Source organism: Pyxicephalus adspersus, chromosome 2, assembly GCF_032062135.1.
Source record: "Pyxicephalus adspersus chromosome 2, UCB_Pads_2.0, whole genome shotgun sequence".
Classification (NCBI taxonomy): domain Eukaryota; kingdom Metazoa; phylum Chordata; class Amphibia; order Anura; family Pyxicephalidae; genus Pyxicephalus; species Pyxicephalus adspersus.
The window spans coordinates 8,422,094-8,428,193 of NC_092859.1; positions in this window are offsets into that span (position 1 = coordinate 8,422,094).

The following is a 6,100-nucleotide window of genomic DNA, read 5'->3' on the forward strand; positions in this document are numbered from 1 at the left end:
AGCCAAAAGGTCACATTATCTGACTTCTAGGGAGATGGAAAGAAATCATAAAGTGCTTTAACCCTCAAGCAACCAACAGAACTAAAAATATCAATTTTGGGTATACTGACCTTTTAAATGTTAGTTTTGAGTGCATTGCTCAATTAATATAAATGTAAGTGTATAATGATTACAGTGATTGTGACCAGCAATAGAGAAAGGAATGTGCTGTTTACAACAGATAGCCAATCAACGTATTACTGTCTTGTGTTAGGATTCCAAAGGATACTATCCCTCTGACGTAAAAAGCCAGATCGCACAACAAGATGTGAAGGTCAGGTTGGATAAATGTGTTGATGGTCCATGGATAATGTTTGGGTGTGTCACCATGTAACAAAGGTCTTTCAAATTACTGGCAGCAGAAAGGTGAATTATTATTGCAGGTTATACAGTAAACACACACCACATATGTTCAAATGCACACAGAATAAATATTTGGACATCAAATATTCAATAAAGCTCAAAAAACCCAATAACAGGGGCCCCTCGATTCCTCATTGGAGGTTTCCTCAATAGGGTCCTATGGCGTCCTGTAATCCGCCTTTGTCCTGGCGCAGAGGAAATGCCGGGCGCTGCCATCTTCCTCTGTCGTTTTTCTACTTCTGGCTACGTCACCCGATCTCACATTGTACAGGAGCAAATTTGAGTGACATATCCTGCTGTAAATGATAAAAAAGAGTGCTGATCTCAGTGCACTTGCGTGAAATCAGCATTTTTTTTCCCAATGCAGGAAAATGTCCTTTCTGCACATACCCAATCCCAGGATGTTTTTCCGCCATAGTTTAAAGAAAAAAAATTACCTGGTTAAATTTTCTATGGGGTTATAGGATAGAACCACAGCAGACTGCATAGGGGCGGGGGTGGGGGGCACACTTTTTTATTCTTCCTTTTTTTTGGAGGGATTTATTTGGTGTACAATTTTTAATTTAGTGTTTTTTTACATTTTGATTGTTATTTGTATGTGCTGTTTTCGTTCTTTTTTTCCCTGGGGAATATTTTTTTTTCCCTGGGGAATAAAAAAACTAGGGAGGCCAAAAAGGGGCTGTTTTTCGGCATCCCACAGGACCTATTTTAAACCTATTGCACCCTTAAAAGCCACTAAAAAGTACTTGATTTTCCTTGAAGTACCTTAGGGGATATCACTTAGTGGCTGTAATTTGCATCCTGTGCAGCTCTCCTAACCCCATCAAATGTTATCCTCGTCCACTTGGCACTGCAAGTTAGCAGTTCACTGGTTATTCCCATCCCCCTTTCTGATCTCACTGCAGCCTCACCCATACTGATACCGAAGAATGAGGGAAAGAGCCTGATTGCTCTGTCCTTAGAGATTGAGATTGTATTGAGATTGGCAGTTTTCTGATTTACCTAATGGTAATAAAAAAAGGCATATAGTGAATATTTATTCATCAAACACCCGGAATGTTAGTGATATAGATATATTTGATAAGGAAGATAAGGAAAAACTCACTTATTTCCGTTTCTTTCAGTGAACTTCCTTCTGTGGCATGAAATGCTGAAAAAAAGATACCATACAGTAGCATGAAAGGTAGAAGAAATCTCATTTTAGATTTAATTGATAAAGGTTCATATCCTGTTACTAGGGGGTGGAAGGGAGGGGAAGTTGATGGTCTTTTCATGTGGCTGCAAGGGAAACAATAAAAACAGACAAATTTGAAATGCTTGGGAGAAGCCTTAAAGCTGTATGTTTAAATAAGTATGCCTCCAGGAACATGTTTATGAACTTTTCCAGGCATGCAACCTGATTGGCCAGCAAAGGAAGGTCACAGAGTGTACACCCCTCTCTTTGTGTACAGTACCAGGATGCATGCCATTTGGGGGGCCCAGTGTTGAGGGAAAGTGCCTCTTTAATAAATGCAAAGATGTGGGATAGGTTGTTGGGGGCTAATGGTGGAATGGGAGTAACCAGCTATCCAACTTGTCCAATGGGAGACAGAGTATAGGAATGCATTAATACCTTTAATACCCTTTCCCACAATATATTAAATATAAATACCTACACACCCAAAAAAGTAAAAACATCCTATTGAAATAAATTCACAAAACTACCCTAATCCACCCACCTTTGGACAACCTTTAAATACAAACTACTCTCTCAATCTGATGGCTGTGTAAAGAGATTCCTCACTGAACAGCTGTAAGACAATTGCAGACACACCTGTTACTATTGGCCCAGGTAACACTTACCTTGTGCTATGACCAAAGATATCACCAGCGTGAAGGTCCAAGCCACATTCATCCTTGTGGTCAACTGCTTGTGTTCTTCTGAAAAAGCGTTAGAGATCAGCAAGGAGATCTTGTCACTAAAAGTTCAAAGTGACAAGGCACAGGACAGTGACTTCAGTCCTTATCTACAAGTGTCGGTATTGGAAGGCATGTAAGAATGTGTCCTGTTTATGATATCACCCTCCCTTTTTTATGTCTATTACTTGTTTGGCTCTGAAGGTAAATGGCAGAAAAAATCATGCTAATTACCAGAGCCATTGAATTAGAGTGAATGGAGGATCTTGGTGAAGCTTGGGTGTTTTTAAAGGACACGGTTTACAGTGACATTCATATGAAATACATTTATGTATATCACCTGTGTCTTCAGAGGTTGGCTTGGAATTCAGCTTTAAATTCTTCAAAATTGGGAATAGCAGACTCTACGTTTAGCTGTTTCATAAGAAATATCTCTGGAAAACTTACAAGAGCAAATGAACTCTGGACCCTAACCCCCCTCCAAAAAAACAAAAAACAAAAAACAAAAGACTATTCACCAGTGTTGACAGTGGTCTACCTTTAGCCATAATTTCCTCAACTGTCTTGGATTTTGTAGGACTTTCCTGGACTTTCAACATGATCCAGCTGTCTTTTAATTATGTTGTTCTTATGCTTATCTGGTTCTTTGGGCTATAACCTGCCAGATAGGAGAAGAGCAGAACTTTAGACACTGGGCACCATTGTTTTCCCACATTCTATGACTGGGGAAAAAAATAGAACTGGCCACATCCATACTTGGATAGAAAAGATATTGCCTGTTATGGGTAATCAAGTAGCTTGGAGGTATATGGAAAAATCATACAATACGGCAAAGAGAATCTAATTCCTATCCTTTAATATTTTAGATAACATAAAGGTGGTCCTGATCACCTGCAAACATGAAATGCTATTGCTTGATGATAACAATTCTCAAAACCTCATTGATGATGTAGCTCAGGTTTTTTTTTCAGCATAGATCCTCCTATACCTCAGTCCAGATGGTATTCTTCTCCACATGAACAAATCATAAAAAATAGTGTCTTGGCTCATTCTCAGCACTCAATCATTAATAAGAGAATGAATAAGATATTTCCAATTACGGTCAATTAAGATGTTTGAAGAAAGATAGGAAAATCCTTTATATACAGCAAAGAAAATCTGATTCCCGTGTTTATTGGTTCTTAAATATTTAATCAGCATGTCGAGAACACAATGATGACCGTGCATGTTCCTCAGTGGTGCTGGACCAATCTACCAATGGAATAGACTTTCATTCTGGTACTTATTACTTCTATTTTTATTGCTTATTTACTTATTTATTTCACTCTATTTACATTTTAAAATAAACATTGAATTTTGAATGTTTCATTAAGATTTTCTATCAGTTACCTTTGTATGTAATAGTATACCCCCTCCTATCTGCATATCATATATTTTACTGGTAGCAGAAGCTAAATGAATTCTGGATCTTCAGCACCCCTAGTGGTAAAATCCAGCCTTTTGGTTATGTATTTATACGGTGGTGTTGTATGCTATATTATTAAAAAGTTTTACTATTTGATGATTTTTTTATTTTATAATGACTTGGTATTATAATCACTGTCTATTGGGAGGATGGAGCTAGTTTTGTAATGTCTTTGTCCACTTTACTCTTAATTTTTTTTTATAGTTTCTCCTAACTCTTGATTGTCCACACTAAAGATGTTACCAGAACTCCATGTGTCAAAACGTATAATTCCTTTTTGTTGTAGAGTTTAAATCATTTATATATGATATCCCCATATAAAGATATATACTGGTAAATGGTAAAACCCATCAATGCCTATGAGTTATGAATTTGTAGGGTATTGGCCTATAGGTTCACCACAGCACCACATACCTTCCTTTCGCCCACCTCACCAGTCCATTCAGCCACTTAAAGTTAAAGAAAAATCTAAATTATGGGTCCTTGTACTTGCAAATTTGAAGCTGTTGATAGTGCTGATTACCCCAGTGCTGATGTGAGACACATGACCCTCCATACCTGGATATACTACGTATTCATCTATCATCACTGAATTGAGCAGTGGGGAAGTTAAGGAATGACAGATATATGCTGCTGGAGATAGGGCAATAAAGTAGACCTGTTGCTTGGTCCTAAATAGGCAAAGGAAAAGTTTGCTATTAACTTTATCTGCAAAAATAAATCTATGGGGCTTCCACTGTCATCCTATGTTTCAGATTCCAGAACTAATAATGCAGATTTTTTTTTCCCTACCTTGTTTGACTTGTAAAAAGCATACCTCAAGTAAAGCCTAAAAATTCTGACTCATGTCATTAAAAGACTGTTGTCAGAAGATGAGTTCCCACTAGAATGGGCAATGGATGTCATTTCTAAACCATTCGACCAGGGTTTCTTTACCACGGCCTTCCCAGTGGCCAACAACGTAGGCATTTTCCTACTAACCACTACACTAATGTACTGTGAGTTGTGGATATTTTAAATATAGTAGAAGTTCCCTGCATACCTAAATGTTATTTCAAGGCTTCCCACATGTTAAAAAGGTCAAAAAACTGCAATAGACAGTGTCACATTCCCCTTTATACTGCCGAATACAGAATTAGGAAACCCAGCTGAAAAAATAACATCTACTATATGGCTTTCTGGGAGCACTTTGAGTAATGTTTCCATTGATATAGCTTACGTTTATTTCATGAAAAGTGCTCTATAATGTTACAATACAAGCTCAGGTTGGTGCAAGCATTATGCCATTTTTTTGCCAATCAAGGTTATGTTACTTCTTCTTTACATGTTTCTGAACCATTGTATTAAATTATTTGGATTAGACATTATATCATTGCAGCATTGAAACTGAGCCTCTATACCTGCATCTAAAACAAAGGCAGGGTAACACTTGTATGGATAGCATTGGAGTTTATACATGACCCCTTTATGAATATGTTATTGATTTATATTTTTCAATGTTAGCTAAATGTGTGAAAGACTGACACCTTTACAGTCCCATTTATGATGGATGATGTGAATTTGCAGATATATCGCCTCTAATATAGTGCCAGTTTCTAGGTGGCAAATGGTGGCTCCTGAGATGGGACAATATTAAGAACAGAATATTCAGGGAATGGACACCACCCCAGCCACACCCCTGCAGATCGTTGTGAATAATTCTAAGACCAGTTTAAAGACCAGACTAATAATAAAGACAAGTCACCCACTGAGTTTTTTATCACTTTCATTTTTTTATATTAGCATATGAACTAACTACTGCAATTTTCCTATGAATGTTTAATGTCATATAACAATAGTACTACACCACATATAAAAAAGGGCTTTTAAGATTAAATGAGTAACAGAACGATCTGGTTGTGAAAGTGGGTCTGTAACTCCAAATGATGAGCAGTTATAAGCGTTGCCCTTTTACCATGCTCATTAGATATATATGCCCCAGCAAAAAATTTAGATTAATGTATCACTCTGCCAAACACAGGAGCTTATGCTAGTGTGTGTTTCAGAATTTCTATGGATCAGCCAATGTCAAAAAATGCAGAAGTGGAGACCTTTAGTTGGTTGGATTTGTTGGTATGAGGATGGGTTATTTGGTTAGGTTGGGTCTCTATTTCTCGGCTGGCCACTTCCCAATAAGCATTAAGGCATTCCAGATGTTTTCCTTTTCTGAAATTTAAACAAATCCAATTTATATTGCCAGCTACAGTATGAAACCTGTAATTACCTCTATTGATGGGTTTATATTATCTAGGATGGGCTTAAACTTCTGCCTTGCAGATGAGTAGCTGTTCTTGGATG